Source organism: Camelus dromedarius, chromosome 3 (genome assembly GCF_036321535.1).
Source record: "Camelus dromedarius isolate mCamDro1 chromosome 3, mCamDro1.pat, whole genome shotgun sequence".
Lineage (NCBI taxonomy): Eukaryota > Metazoa > Chordata > Mammalia > Artiodactyla > Camelidae > Camelus > Camelus dromedarius.
This window is the reverse complement of record NC_087438.1, coordinates 37,193,674-37,210,083: the sequence shown is the minus strand read 5'-3', so window position 1 is coordinate 37,210,083 and position 16,410 is coordinate 37,193,674. Positions and strand designations below refer to the sequence as shown.

Sequence of the window (16,410 nt, the reverse complement as noted above, 5' to 3'; positions counted from 1 at the left end):
GCTTTGACCTATTAATTTTCTTTAAGCAATGAGCTGGGGCATTTGTAAGATTCACAACCTCCTGTCATCCAATGTCTAAAGCTTAATCAATTTCACCACAAGTTTCTTACCAAAAGATTCACTATCTGTGTATGCTATTCCACTAAATGCAATTAAGCTTCCCATAAAAAAATATCTGATATATCTGTTTTCTGAATGACATAATTCATCAACAAAAATGCTATTTACAGGGCAGATACTCCAAATAAGTGCTTTAAACAATACTCTCCACAAGAACACATACCTGTAGGGAATGAAGGACTGGAGGAAGAACAGGAGGGAGTGAGGGTGTGAAATAAGCTCATTCTTCCCTGGTACCAGGAGTGGCCATTACACGTTAAAAAACAAGGGTGCAATGACAGTAATAATTATCCTCAAACTACAAAAATGTGAAATCCATCAGGTTAAACTGCAATGAATTTGATATCAATTTAATTCCTAACTGGTTACTTTGTGCTGAAACTTCCTATCAGTAGATTCATCAGCAATGAATAGTAGATCTTTTTGACTTTCAGGACTGAAAGACGTAGAGACAGAAAAAACTTTACATCACAATTACTCCTCTCAGTAACAAAAGGTATTTAAATTCCCATTTCACAAATTAAAAAAAAAAAAAACTTTAGTTTAAAGAGGTTGTACCCAAGGTGACACAGCTAGTTCCTAATGAGTTTCAAATAAAAATGCCTTGCTCCAGTCTTTTCATCTAAATTATGGCAGAGAATTCATCTTTTAAAATTTAACTTTCCTGTCTGATTTGCTGAGACCTCAGTGTACCCCCTCTGTCTTCAATGTCCTTGGACTCAGGTGCCTAGCAGCCCTCCTGGGGCTCAGAGCCGGACCCTCTGCATCATGTTAGCATGAGCATCCCACAACGTCCCACTGATGCACATTTCCTCAGTATTTTCAAGAGTGCCTGTTGCACACCTGCCAGCATTGTGGGCTATTCTTTTAGCTGTTTTTTTTGTAGCTTTAAGACATTGAATACTGTGTGGTGGGGGGGGGATATATATCTATGTCTATATATATATAACTTTCCTATTTACAGAATGGGCTCAGTTAACTTGCATGTCAAACTTTCCAGAATTAGGAAATCGTAAACACGAAGAATAGTCTCCTTAATGCCAGATTAAAGGCCTAAACACCTTTTTATTTAGCATAACTCCTTTTTTTCAGTATATGAATCTAATAATAGAGCTTTTTTCCTTTTTTTTAGTTGAAGAATAGTTGATTTACAATGTGTTCATTTCAGGTATACAGTGAAGTGATTGTTTTCTATATATGTGTGTATTTATGTATATATATTCCTTTCCAGATTCTCTTCCATTATAGGTTATTAGAAGATATTTTGTTTGTTTTCATTTGGGGGTGGGAAGGTGATTAGGTTTATTTCTTTATTTTTTGAATGTAGGTACTAGAGATTGAACCCAGGACCTCATGCATGCTAAGCATGCACTCTACCACTGAGCTGTACCCTCCCCCCAGGTTATTACAAAGTACTGAATATAATTCCTTATGCTATACAGTAGGTCTTATTACCTATTTTATATATAGTAGTGTGTATCTGTTAATCTTAAACTCTAAATTTATCCCTTTCCCCCCACCGTTTCCCCTTTGGCAAGCTGTAAATTTCTTGTATGTCTGTGAGTCTATTTCCATTTTTGTAAGTAAGTTCTTTTGTATCATTTTTTAAATTCCACATATAAGTGATGTACATTTATCTTTCTGTCTGATTTCCTTCACTTAATATGATCATTTCTAGGTCCATCCATGTTGCTGCAAATGGCATTATTTCATTCTTTTTATGGCTGAGTAATATTCCTGTGTGTGTGTGTGTGTGTGTGTGTGTGTGTGTACACCTTTATCCATTCATCGATGGACATTTAGGTTTCTCCCACATGTTTCCACTTTAAAAGCCAGTGATTAAGACACCATAGCATTAATATGTGAATAGAAAGAAATATCAGCTGGAGAGAACAAAAGTCCATACACCCAACACACATGGAAATTCAGTATGTGAGAAAAATTGGGAAAACTTACCTAGTTCAAAGCTTACCCAAAATAATCATCAAACAGATAAAAGATTGAAAAGGAAAAAAAGCAAAGTCATTATAGAAAAAGTAGGGGAAATTTTTACGATATCAGAAAGGGGAAGGGAAGCCTTTCAAAGTAAGACACAGAAGTGATAAAATATATTTACATATAAACTAAAAGAACATTCTATATGACAAAATTCACAACCAAGGTCAAAGGAAAGACACAGCAACAAAGGAGGGAGGATGAGACACAAAGAATACCATAAAGCATATATTTTCCTTCATACATAAGACGCTCCTACAAATCAACAGAAAAAGAACTCAATTAAAAAAATGGAGAAATATAGAGTCCACAAGAAAAGATCTTATATATAAAAACTTTTCATTCTTATTTGAAAGAGCCAACACCTGAGGAAAAAGTTTGATTCCCCATTAGCAATGAAAATTTAAGACTGCTATGGAGAACAATTTGGCACAGCACTCAAATTACACTCAAAAATTCCACTTATCAAAATGTACTCCACATTTACAAGATATTCACTAGCGTTGTTTATAATAGTATAAAAAAGAAAGATGAAACAACTTAATGTATACTACCAGTAGCAATCAGTTAAGTATTATGCGGCCAATAAAAGAACAGGTTAGCTTTACATATATTAATATGGAATAACTTTCAAGATATCTCCTTAAGTAAAAAGATCATAGAGCAAGGTGGATCATGCTACTACTCAGAAAGAAAAAATATTACGTGCTTATATATACATGAGGTCTCTCCAGAAAAACCCATAGAAAACTAAGAGTAGTTTCTTCAAACAAGTACTGCTGAGCAATAGGAAAGAGGGTGACTTTTCTCTAAAAACTCTTGTACTATTTGTCATTTGCACTGTGTGCATGTATTCAAAGTAATTTTAAATTCTTAGTCTAACTCAACTTTACCACTTCTTGAATCCTCAAATTTTAACATAATCCATCTTTTTCTGAAGCCAAGTTAGGCTGAAGAGCAGGATCCCAAGGGAGAAGACAAGTTTCAACAAATGAATTTTTAAAGTAAGCCTAATCCTATGAAAAAGTCAGTTCACAAAGTGGTAACAGATACAGGATCCTTGATATGAAATCATGATTCATATGGTATGAAAGATTTGGAAATTCAGGTACCTTACTTTAAGGACATAAATGGCTATGAAGATAAGAATATATACTGAACATATATATGAATAAATACATACACACATGCACGCATGCGTGTGCACGCACACACTACTTGCTAGGCAATTTGCTTAGGGCTTTATAAGCATTATCTCATTTAGTCCGCACTACATCCCCAGGAGGTTGATATTACCTTTTCTTCAAAACAAGAAAAACAGGTTTCACATAGATGTAAAGCACATTTTCCTCTAAAGTTGCCAGAGCCACAGTGCTACTCGTCAGTGGTAGCTCAAATTCTTAACCACTATACGCACCCTACACATACTGTAAATAACCTAGGATACATTAGGTAGAGATCTTGCATTATATAAAACACCAGCTTTAACAAGTATGTCTCTAAATTTTGAATTTAAGCTTTACTCTTACCTATCAGGCACTGTCCTGAGCTACAGCTTTATATCAAACCATACAAAATACAGATCTCAATCTCCTAGACAAGTCTTCTGGGATGGAGAGGACAAGTAGTTCGAGCTACTACAGCAGTTGCAACTTGCTTTTCACCAACTCAGTCAACTTTGTCTCCAGACTCCTGTCCTCTCATCAAATTCAGTTCTTGGGAGGTCCTAATTTAAAGGACTAAGGTGAAAACATTTTTACTCACTTGTCCTCATTTCCACAATATGCCTATAAAAGAAATTCATTTTAAATGAAGAGAGACCAAAGAGTATTTCTTGTGAAAAATCTGAAAACTACTAGTTGAGTTAAAGGAAAAAAAAAAATGAGGCAACTAGGTTTGCATAGGAAAGTCCTTAAGACACCTTGACTATCAGGGGAATCCATTTCTCAAGTAGTTTTCAACCTGGCTAGTGTGCATAAAGCAATGATTTCATCACTCACCTAATGATTTAAAGTTTAACATCCTGCTAGAGCTTTAGTAAAAAGCCTCCTTGCAAGGGATCTGTAAGGTCCAAAGCAAGACCAAACAGAGAATCTGTAATACTAAAAATAAAGCTCTGTGAGCATAAACCTGCATTTGCATCTTTGCAGAGGAAATGTAAAAGGATGTTTCCTTCTCAAATAAAGACATCAGTTAATATAAATGAATTGTCATGGCGTTTCTGATTTCTGAAAATGAGGAGCCTAAATTGGCCACCCACATATTTCAAAGACACTCCTTGAAATTCAAAGCCTGTTTTACCTTTTTAAACATGAGAGGGCAATTTCACTAGATTTTAATCCCTCTGACTGAACACTTCAAAACTGGGGAAGTTTTTTAAAAGGCAAGGGTCATAATAAAAAAGTCTTTATCAGGCAGTCCCTTCAGAAAGGTTATAGCAAATCCAAAGTCAGCCTTGAATCTAGTAAACAGACTAGAAGCTCATGTAACAATTATTTAAGTCTAGGAAAATAAAACAGGTTCTTTATGATCAGAAAACAAAGAAACCTGGCTGTAAAGAATCCTCTAACAAATTTCACCTAGGCCCCAAGCAGTTAAACAGCAGTTATATAATAAAAATATCAACTGCATATACTCAATTCTGGGGGAAGGCTACATTACCTAAGATGTTAACAATTCTTTTGCTCTGCAAGTAACTGCACTGAGCGCATTAACAAGTGAGACAAGGTAAATGCCTTAGAAGTTTATGCAACAAAGATGAGTGAGAGTAAATAAGATAATTAAAAGACTGCTTTGAATAAAATACATAGGATAATATCGAGTAACGAGAAATCAAAGGATTCAGTAAGGGGGTTGCTCCCTTTACATAGAATGGTTACAGAGAGAGTCGCTCAGAATGTAACACATGAGCAAAAACTGAGCTAACATGGAAAAAAACAGAGGAAGATGGAACAAACATAAAGGCCCAAATAAATAAATAAATAAATAAATATTTGTTTTAAAAAAAAAAACACAAAGGTCCAAAAACAGGAAGGAAAATGCCTGGTGTGTTCAAGGAAGAGAAAGGCCAAAGGTCTAGGAAGACAGTAAGCAAGGTTGCAGAGAAAGGAAGAGGACAATGTGGATGCTTGTAAGCTGCATGTTATTAAGTCTAATGGAAAGACACTCTGCTCTGTGAATAATGAACTATAGGAGTCCAAGAATGGCACATTAACAAAGTTACTAGTAATTTCAGGTAAGAGAAGATTAGTGGCTTGGATAAGCCCAGCAGCAATGGAATAGAAATGGATGGATGTATTTGGGAGATTTGAAATAGAATAGAGCAAATAGATTTGCTAATTGCTTAGATGGGAGGAAAAGAACAAATCACAGGTGATTCCTTAGTAATTTAGCTCGAATAGGTGGATAGTGTATCCATTTATTGAACTAGGGAAGAAAGGAGGTAGTATGGGGCTAAGAAACTCAAAAAAAAAAAGTGCACTTTGGGGTATATTAAATTTGTAAACTAAATGGAGAAGTCAAGGTTAGTCAAATTACAAGAATAGAAAATGGGGTAGAGGTCTGGAGATTTAAATTTAAGATAATTTGCATAAAGATGCCATTTAAAACTATGGTACCATATCACAGGTTAAACAAAAATTACGTTAGACTAATGCATCATGGTTCAACAATTTTAAACATGTCATAAAATGCAATCTAAATACAGCTGGTTTCTGCTCAGTTTTGTCCCTTCAACTTACACTTACCTATTTCTCCCATCCTAGTCTCCCTTCTGGTAGATCATATGGTCCCCAACCACTAGTATCTATGTGACCCAGCCATAACAATATTACTAGCAATGTTTATCCATTTACAATTTCAAAGCATTCGGCATTCATTATTTCACTTGATTCTAATGAAAACTTTGTGAAGTAGTAGCAGTTTTATTAGAGAAGGAAATAATAATCTTATAAAGGTTGGCCTAGCCAACATCAAATAGCTATTATTTCCTAGATGGGATGAAACCAGGACTCAAATTCAAAAACTGTTTACTCTGTATTCACAGAACTTCAGAGCTGGCAAACTACAAGAGCTCAGGAATTTTACATTTTTGCCTTGTTTGCTATTAAATGCTCAGCACCAATGAAAGTGCAGGCACATTATAGGCACTCAAACATCTACTGAGGCAATGAACATCTTCTCTAGCACAAATTAGTACTCAAGAAATAAAAATCTCAGATTCACTAGAGTCAATGTTTTACATTTAACATATTAATACTACTTTCTCCTTTCCAGTATAGAAATGCCATTTATTTTCCAAGTATGTTTAAGTAAAAAATTAGGTAATATCTAACATTTCAAGCCACTCAAAAGAAGATTGTTCTACAAATTAAAGATGGCATTATTTTGCAACAGGTCTTATTTCACATACCCATAAAAACAATACTCCCCTTTCAATCCAAATTTCCTATAAAAGAATTTAGGAAAGAAAAGATGTCCACCAGGTTTTAAAATAAAGTAAAAAGAAAAAGCCAAATGCTACCACTTCTGTTTATCAGCTACTGTTCTACAGATTTGACATGATACATAATTTATCAAGGAAAAGGTCACAAATAGTCCCACACATATAAGTTCAATTGATATTCAACAGAGGTATTTCAATATGATTCAGCTGGATGAAAAGAGTCAAAGTCTTTTCAACAAACGGAACTGGACAACAGAACACCTATATTAAACAAGAAAGAAAGAAATGAACCTCAACCATTTCCTCACACCACATGCAAAAAAATCATTCAAAATGGATTGCAGACCTAAAAATATGAGCTGAACTACAAAACTTTTAGAAGAAAGCAAGAAAGCAGGGGGAAATCCTGTGACTTGGGGTTAGGCAAAGATTTCCTATGACACAAAAAAAAACATAAATCATGAATGAAAAAGTAACCAATTTTACTACAAATTCTTAAACGTCTGTTCTTCAAAACACGTTAAGAAAACGAAGACAAACCACAGACTGGGAGAAATTATTTGCAAAACATGTATCTGATAGACTTGTATCAAAAAAAATCTTAAAATAAGTCTCATTTATTTTTAATGGACAAAAGACTTGAATAGACATTTCACCAAAGCACATAAAAAGATGCTCAACATCATTAGGGAAATATAAATTAAAACCACAATGCAAATTCAAACTATACACCTCCAGAATGGTTCAAATTAAAAGACGTATTCCAGAAAAAAAAAAAATGTTCATACCCCAGAAAAAAACTTAGCAGGCATTCTTTCATTTACAAAGACCAATTATTAAAATATTTTTATTGTAAAAACATAGGATTAGTAGTGCTTCTCCTAAATTATCTTGACCCTGAATTTATTTTCTACAGTCTGAGGATTTATAAATTAATCCAATAATTTTTTTCCTCTACATCAAGGACCAAGTCCACTAACCCAAACTGAATGTTTATTTTTATCTTCAGTTTATGGTAAAGGTAAAATGGTAATTGCTTTTCTTTTGGTCATTTCTAAAAATACCATGTCACTACACCACAGAATAGCTTTAATGTTGGATAACTGCCCATTCAACTACACTGGCAGTAAATACTATAAAAATAAAGAAAATGTACTCCAATTAATCACTATATTATTAATCAGCCTGAGGCATTTTTCTTCCTTAAATGACAGAAGTACTTAAGAACACTAGATCATCTGTTTCTTTTAAGGACAAATCACCCAAAGAGGGTGCATCAGATGATATTTTATTTCAAGAATAGTATAAGGCACTTTAAAAAGTACTTGTTATAAAAAGTATGTCGATCTGACTGGATTCTGTACCACTGCTCTAGAGCTGTGCAGTCCAATATGGCAGCTAGTAGCCATCTGCTGTAATTCAAATTTGAACTAAAATTAAGTAAAACTTAAAATTCAGATCCACATCTGCACTAGACACATTTCAAATGCTCCATAATGACATGTGGCTAGAGATTACCATATTGAACAGTATAGACAGAATGCTTCCATAATTTCACAAAGATCTATCGGACAGCATTGCTCTTAAAATAAGACCTACTACTTAGAACACTAAGGAAGTTAACTGTAACAGAAGAATGCAGATTAACAATTCAAATTATGGTTCCATCCCTTACTGAGAAGTTTAGATAAACTATTTAATTTCAGACTGAGTTTCTTAAACCATTATATGGAAATAGCATTTATTTTACATAATTGGGAAAACACTTTCTAAATTAAAATGCTATATAAACATTAGCTATGAAGTGATCCAAAAGGAAAATATTCCTGAATGAGAACAAACTCACATGAACAGTTTATTAATGTGATACAGTAGTGATCTGTTTAAGGAAAATAAAATTCAGTTGCTGCCTAAGAATAAAATAAGTATCTTCTAAGTTCCTGAAACAGAATTTGGCTTTCCTCATACTGTTACCCTAAAACTCTTAAGACATAATAGTCGGGAGTCTAGGATCTGGTTACTGAAGTATAAAGTTAGAAATACCACTCAATGGCTGTGTAACTTTAGCAAGCAATTTAAAATCTCTATGACTTAATTTTCTCATCTACAAAATGAGGTCAATAATAGAACCTTGCCACACACATTTAATCCTTGTGTATAAGGATTAAATTAGTTAAGACAGTTAAAAAGTTTAGAATGCTGTCCAGAACATGGTAAGCATTGACATATATTAGTTATTAAAATCTACTCATTATGATAGATGATCTCCAAAATATATAAAGAACTACAACTCAACAACAAAAATAATTTGCTTTAAAAGTGGAAAGAAAAAAAATCAAAACTACAATGAAGTTATCATCAGCCATCATTAAAAAGTCCACAAATAATAAATGCTGGAGAAGGGGTGGAGAAAAGTGAACCCTCCCACACTTAATGGGAATGTAATTTGGTGCAGCCATTATGGAAAAGTTTGGAGATTCCTCAAAAAACTAGAGTTACCATATCCAGCAATCCCATTCCTGGGCACTCTACCACTGAGATAACACCCTCCCTCAAGAATATACTTTCTTCTCTCAACTTTAAACAACTCAATCTCCTATTTGTGGGCCGAAGACTTAAGTAATTATATTGACAACTATTGGTTGTAAAGGATTACTTCTTAATATGGTTTTTAACTTTGACCACAAATTCTTTTGACAAAAGGTGGAGCCTAAATCCCCTCCCCTTGATTGTGGGCTAGACTTAATGACTTGCTTCCAATGAAAACAATGTGGCAGAAGTAACTTCTGGGAATAGGTCATAAAAGGCACTGCATTTGTTCTCAGATCTGTTCTCAGATCTGTTCTCAGATCACTTCCTCTGGCACATGCAGCTGCCATGTTGTAAAGAAACTCAAGCAACTAGATGGAGAAGTCCACATACGGTAAGGAAACTGAGTCCTCCAGACAACAGCTACCATCAATCTGGCAGCCCAATGAGTACACCTTGGAAGGAGTTTATCTGGCCCCAGTCAAGTCTTCAAATGACTACAACCCTTGAGATTTTATGAAAGACATGGAGGGACCCAGGACCACTCAGCTAAACTGCTCCCAAATTCCTGACCCAGAGAGAATCCATGTGGGATAATACTGTTTTTTAAAATTTTAACTTATATTAAACTATACAGTTAACCCTTGAACAACACAGGTTGGAACTGCACAGGTTCACTTATCATAGATTGTTATTCAACAGTAAATACTACACTGCTACACTATCCACGGCTGATTGAATTTGTGGATGCAGAACTGCTGATATTGAGAAACCTCACATACAGAGGGCTGACTATAATTATGTGCAGATTTTTCACTTCAATAAGGGTCAGTGCCCATAACCTCTCTGTTATTCAAGACTCAACTGCGTATTTACGTTCTCTGAAAGGCAAACTAACTTGTTTTTACTAGTATACATATGTAAAGACAAAGATGACAATTTTTCAGTTTAAGAATTTTTTAAAATGTATCTACAAGTTCTGAGTTTCAAAGGAAACAACCTATTTAAGAAGGATTTTCTAAACTCTTACTCTTGCTAAAAAATTTTTAAGTGTGGAAAAACTTAAATATGGTTTTTAAAAAATGTAACCTAAAAACTGAATTAAAGGGTATAGAAAATGAAGACCAAAAACACTGCACTCCCCAAGCTGTGAAGAGAAAGATGACTCAAGAACAAGATACTTGGTGGGTTACCTTGAATAAAAAGATGCAGAAACTAGCAATTACTTGAAGAAATACAGAGCAGAAGCCTCTAACTATTCTACTGGGTGGGAAAGCTGACAAAAAGGGAAAAAACAAGCAGGTAAAATTGAGACAACCACAAAAGGTCTATCAGTAATTCTAACATTTTGTTTCTTGTGAGGCTCCTGTTAAAAAGTAATGAACTTGCCTGTCTATAAAAATACACAGCACCCCCCAAAATTATCAATTTCAGAGAATTCTCAAACCACCATCTCCCATTCACGTAGCCAAAAAAACTCATGGTAGAAGCCCCTGACATATAACATGTTAAAGGATGGGGAGGTTAGGAAATACATCTCGTTCCAACCTGCTCTACCCTAAATATTCCAAATACATGAACCCAAAGGCTGCTAAAATAACAAAACCAATAGCTATAATTTAAGTAGATTTCTCTGGCTACAGGAGAAACTAAGAGAAGAGAATGTAACTAACGGCAAAGAGATCAGTTGGTAGGTTACTTCCTTAGTCAAGGATCAAGCTAGGACAATAAATGAAACTGGAAAGGGGAGGCAAGATATGACCTGGATGCAGCTAATGCCATTAACAGAAACAAAAGAAACAAATAATTTTCAAAATGATGATAAACACTGGTTTGACATGTAAAATATATTAAACAGAATCTTAAAATATTACAATTAGAATAAAATTTCACATCTATATTATACTTCAAAATTAACAAAACGGTTTTCATATACATTATTTCCATCAGTTTTATGAAGGAACTAAGGCCAAAAGAGGTTAAGTGAATATACAAGGTCACAGACTCTTCTAGGTATTCCAAATCCTAGACCAAAAATCTCCTTTCTAACTCCCAGAAATTACTTTTTCTACATCACTACCCTTACCTGGATCTAAAATGTTATCTAAACATTTTTATCAAAACTTATACAGGAAAAGGTGATTGAGTAAATCTGACCTGGGTTTAGGTTCTATCCTCACCGGTAATTTTACTTTCAGATTAGAGGTTCCCATCCTTATTCCCTTCTCCTGTAACTCTAAATTTTTCTTCTCTCGTCTGCTCACTCCATAACCTGAAATCCCATTTTAATGTTTAGCTAACCAAAGCCATTATTCAAATAGCTTCTAACAAATAGCAAAAATAAGTTTTTCTTCTTTCAGCTTGTCTCAAAGCTCCATTAGCAATCAATATTAACCAAAGAGAAGCTGTATATGAGAAGAACAAAAATATCAGTGATAACGCTCATAGAGAACTTAAAATCCACATGAAGGCAGTATTAAGTACGGCTAGTCATCAACAGTATGGGGCTCTTGAGTCAGATTTGGAGTTTTGGTCAAAACAATCTAACCTTGATCCTAACCAAGTAACTTTCTCCGTCTCAGTCTCCCTAAAAACTTCAATTTATCACCCATAGTACTGTAACCATAACAGTACTTTCCTCATAAGATTATTTTAAGAATTAAGATGTACAACCCAAAGTACACAGCAAAACATACACACAATTATCATCTATTAATGCTAGTAATTAAAATTATTATTTTAGATCTATCGTTCAAGCATAGGAGGGAAAACAAATGGGAGTAGGGGAGACAGAGGTACTTATGGGGGAAAAGAAGGAACCCAGCAATTCCTATTGGTACTACGTATTTCAATGTCAAGAAAATAATAAAATATTTATTAAGACATTCAAGTTACGGAAATCTGTTTCCTCGAACAACTGCTGTAAGCAAAGTACATAAATGTTTGTCTATTTGAGGATTAAAACTAATTGTTAAAAACCCTGGTCTCCGGAGTAATCTTTATCTTGATAATACTGCTTGGGGTAACATCAAAAGGAGAAATGCAAAGAAAAATAATCACAAATAGTAAATGTTATGTAGGTCTTTTCTATGAATAAAGGTCATTCATTTCCAGTTCAACTTCTTAATTTCATTTAAAAATACATGTTCTTAGACAAGAAACTTGAAAATCCATTAAGCTGAAGAATACAGAAACTACAGGCTCTCCAAAGCAAGGGAGGGAGGGAAGGAAGGTTCTCACCACAATTTTATATAAATCAAAGTGGAAACTCAATTAGAAGTACTACACACAGCTGACAGAAAATACAACCTATCATAAGCGATTTATTCAACTCTAATCTCAATTTTATACCAGAAAATAAATGCTATCTATGCATATCTAAATACCTGCATTCCTTCGGACTCTTCTACTTCTGCTCTAAGTGAGCTAACACGATTCAACAGTGTAACAAAAAAAGTTGTTTCAAAATAAATGAGCAATTGACCAATTATTAGGCAATTTTGGCAAAGTGTTCAAAAACTACAATTTTTATCTCAAAAAGATAATTAAATGAAATAAATTTTAATTCTGGCTACATTGATCTATTAATATTCACTGCTTTAAAAATAAATTTTAACGTTTAAACACTTCTACTGAATGTCTATAATTAACTGAAAAACTAAATGTAGTAACAAATTATTAACTATAAAAAACTTCTCAAAAATACAAATATTAAAATATGATACTCTCATTTGCCAAAAGATTTCTATTACAGCAATATTCACGACTTTTTTTTAAACAAGCTTTGTTTATAAACTTAAGGCAGTATAGCCTACCTAAGGGAAAAAAAATACTCATTTTTTAAGTTATTTTAAAGGTTCTTAGTGTAAATTGCTCAGTTCCTCTCAGTTTCTGTTCCTAGTAATGATATGACTTATTCGATCTCAGGTCTCAAAAAACAGTATGAAATACAAAATATCTCAAAAAATGTCTATAATGTATTAAAAGGAACTGTTATACCTTAAAACAATCTACTTCATGAAAAATCAGATTAAAAACCAAGCCCTATAATTTTAAACAACTACCTAACTCCAAACTGGAACACTAAAACTGCATTTAGAATGCAGTCTAGACTCACATTTAGAAAGTAAACCGGCTATTTTGAGTTTTTTTCCTACCTTTCTATCGATCCATAAAGCCATATTGACCATATGGATTTTGTTTTTTTACTTTAGAAGCATAAAAACTTCAAATTTGGACTGTTTGACCTGAAATTCTTAAATCTTAACTTTCTCCACTTCAATTTACTTAGCTTTTTTCAGACTGCCCAGTAAACTGAAGCCAAGCAACCTTACTGCAAGAAACTGAAAGGCTTCCGAGAATAACATAGGATAAACTTGACTCTCATTACAATTTACAAATGGACATTTGATTTGTTCACCAGATAGTACTTACAAATTCCAACAGGACTGCACAAGAAGGTGTTGGATTTTTCTCTGTAATCTTTATGTTTTCCAGTTTGTTTTTTTATTTTGTATCCTCTGAAATAATATCCAAGTTCTTTGAAGATACTCAACCTATGACTATTTGACATAGAGTTACTTCAGTCAGCTACCCATACTTCTGTTTTAAAGTTTTCATATGGCTATTTCCAGAATCAGCCAAGTTCCTTGGATTTAAAATGTTAAAGTCTTCTTTATTATTCCATGTACTTGTCACTGTTGTACTTATCCACTCCAGTTGAAATATCCAATTTATGAGCCAAAAAGCAAAAACAAAAAGAAAATTTCACATCTGAAGAGCATTCCTAAACATCAGCATAAACCGAGATACATAGCTATCTCAATACTACCATGGGGCTGGGAAACCACAACATCTTAAACTTCCACGTAAATAAAAGACAAAAGGAAAAAAATTCTGTATTCGTTCAACGTCTTCATTTAGAAAAGCTGGCCCATTGTGACATGAAAAGGGTTGAGGTCGAAAATTCCTAAAACTTTTAATAAAGGTAAAAATAAACTGCCACGAAACTTCAGCAATATTTAAATAGTAATTTGAAACTGCCGAAACTACTCAGTACACAAATCAAACATATCTTACAGTTCTGGCTGAAGAACACCAACAATAGGGGAGGGGTTGGGGGGGGAGGCAAAAATACCACCAGCTGAAATACTTTAACCAGTTATATAATCCGTTTGAACCAAAATACTGAAGAAATGTCTGGGTCTCTTTTTAAGTAGCTTGTAGAATTGTTCACTACTATCAATTCACTTCAGAGATGATTCTTGCCAATTTTAATAAACTTCTGGGGCAAAATTATCCAAAAACACTGTAATTCCAAAATGGCCACTTGAAATATCCGGGGCCTTTTACACAAAACCTAGAAGATGATCTTCATATCTGAGTAATTCAATCACCTGTAAAAGTTATAAAAAAAATTTAATTACACACTGAGTTTTCATTTTGAGCCAAAAATTAATCCCCATCTAAAACAGTCAACCTCTGGGGAGAAATGCACTTCTATACCCAACAAGCACCCCAAAAAAGTATACTGTAAAAAAAATACTTCAAGATATATAGAAGGGGGTCGGTGGGAGATGGTATTATGGAGGGCAAATGCTGGTTTCAACTGGGAAAGGGATTATATAAGCAAACCTTTTTATATTTTGAGTAAATATAACTCAAACTATGAAAAGAGCACACAGCCTTATAAAAGACCCTCTGAATCTTCTTTTTAATATCAAAGGACAACGAATAGACAGGTGTGCTGCCGCCGAGCATTACTAAAAGCAACTTCGAGAATGAGGGATATAAAAAGACGCTCCCCTCAAATGAGAATGCCTAAAAAGAAGCAGTACGTTTTCCCCACTCGGAGTAGAAAGACTGAGAAGTGGGTTAAAAACATTAATTCCTCAAATTCGCCCAAGGGGTAGACTTACCCGGCTTCAAAGGGCATCAGCGAGATGTGAGGGTTCCCATTTTCCTGAATTAAGAAAACAGGTTTCTCCCAACACTGAGGGGGCGGGAAGTACCGAGCCCTTCTCGTAAACCACGTTAAGAGTGGTTCTCCCCTCAAACAAACCAGGTCCCCTCGGACCCCACAGGACGCAAAGGGGCAGGATAGCGCTCGACTCAGTCCACAGCTAGTGCCACGGACCCGGAGAGGCGGGCAGAGCAGGCGCGCTGCTGAGAAACAGCCGAAGGCCACAACTCGGCCTCAGCCCTCCGAAAGCGGCAGCGGTGCAAAAGCAAGCGGGCGCGTGCGAGAGGCCGGTGAGAAGACGGAGCGCGGAAGGCGTCCGACCTGTTCTCAGCCTCAGCCAAACAATCCCCCCCAACAACGCCAGACGCCAAGGCTAAGCCACCCACCCCCTCCTCTCAACTGCCACCTCCGCTCTAACCGGACCGAGTCAATATCTAGAGGGGCCTCCCGGAGCGGTCCTTCCCTCTCGCTCCTTGCTCTCGCGCCACCCCCCAGCCGTGGGGTAGCCTAACACCTCACGCCGCCAACGCCGCTCCCGACCCCTCAAACCTCAACGCCGACATGGGCACCCCCTCCCCGCCTCCCCCAGACCCTGGCGCGGAGCACAGAGGACGGTATTACCTTCTACCACACCAGAGGTGCCCCTGGCCTGGGGGTGCCGCTGCGCTCGATCCCGGGAGGAGGTTTTCGGTACTTTGAATAATCCCCTTTTGCCGCTTTTCCCTCCCCCACAACCAGTCTCAGTCCCAAAATGGCGCCGACCCGATCCGCAATGTTCTGGGCCAAGTCTCGCGAGATCGTGGAAGGTGGCGAGGCGGGGAAGGAACTAGATGGGCTGAGGAGAAGGGAGGGGAAAGGCGGGGCGAGGAGGAGGAGGAGGGAGATAGGGTGTGAAAGAAGTGATGCGAACGAACCTACTGGGCGGGGCAGCAGGAGGAGCGCCTTCACCCGAGAACCTTCTGGCCTAAGCCGCCGTTCACGCCCCGGCCAAAGAAGCTCCGCCCTCTACGTCGAGCGGTTGCGGGAGGGGAAGAGGGCGTGGTTATGACTGGGGGCGGGGCTTCGAGTAGGCCCCGGAGGCAGGGGTGCGCGGGGGGCGGTGACTCCGCGCGGTGACGTCAGGAGCAGCTGGAGTCGGGGATTACCCCCTGCTGCTGACGTGAGGACGGTGAACAATCGGGAACGTTCGGTGGAAGGGGGAATTCCCCGCTGCTCCCCGAGGAGCCCCTCCTTCTGCCCTTTCTCCCTAGGCCGGGGCCGCCGGGGAACCTAGGACGGTGGGGCCGCAGGAAGGGCGAGAGTGGGAGGCGGCCGCACGGGCTCGAGTGGCGCGCGCCGTGGCATCTTCCTGGCTCGATGC

At 36.7% G+C, this 16,410-nt stretch overlaps 1 protein-coding gene across 2 annotated transcripts in view; it reads right to left on the bottom strand.

Annotated features, from left to right (window-relative positions):
• The window catches only part of GPBP1 (GC-rich promoter binding protein 1), a 58,271-nt gene extending 42,379 nt beyond the window's left edge, over window positions 1-15,892 (bottom strand). For both annotated transcript variants that reach the window (XM_031445455.2, XM_010977754.3), the window contains exons 1-2: window positions 15,672-15,892; window positions 13,523-14,484 (exon numbers count right to left, since the gene is read on the bottom strand). The gene's annotated coding sequence lies outside the window, so the exon portion shown is untranslated. The remainder of the gene's footprint in view (window positions 1-13,522; window positions 14,485-15,671) is intronic.
• Between the last annotated feature and the right edge of the window lie 518 nt (window positions 15,893-16,410).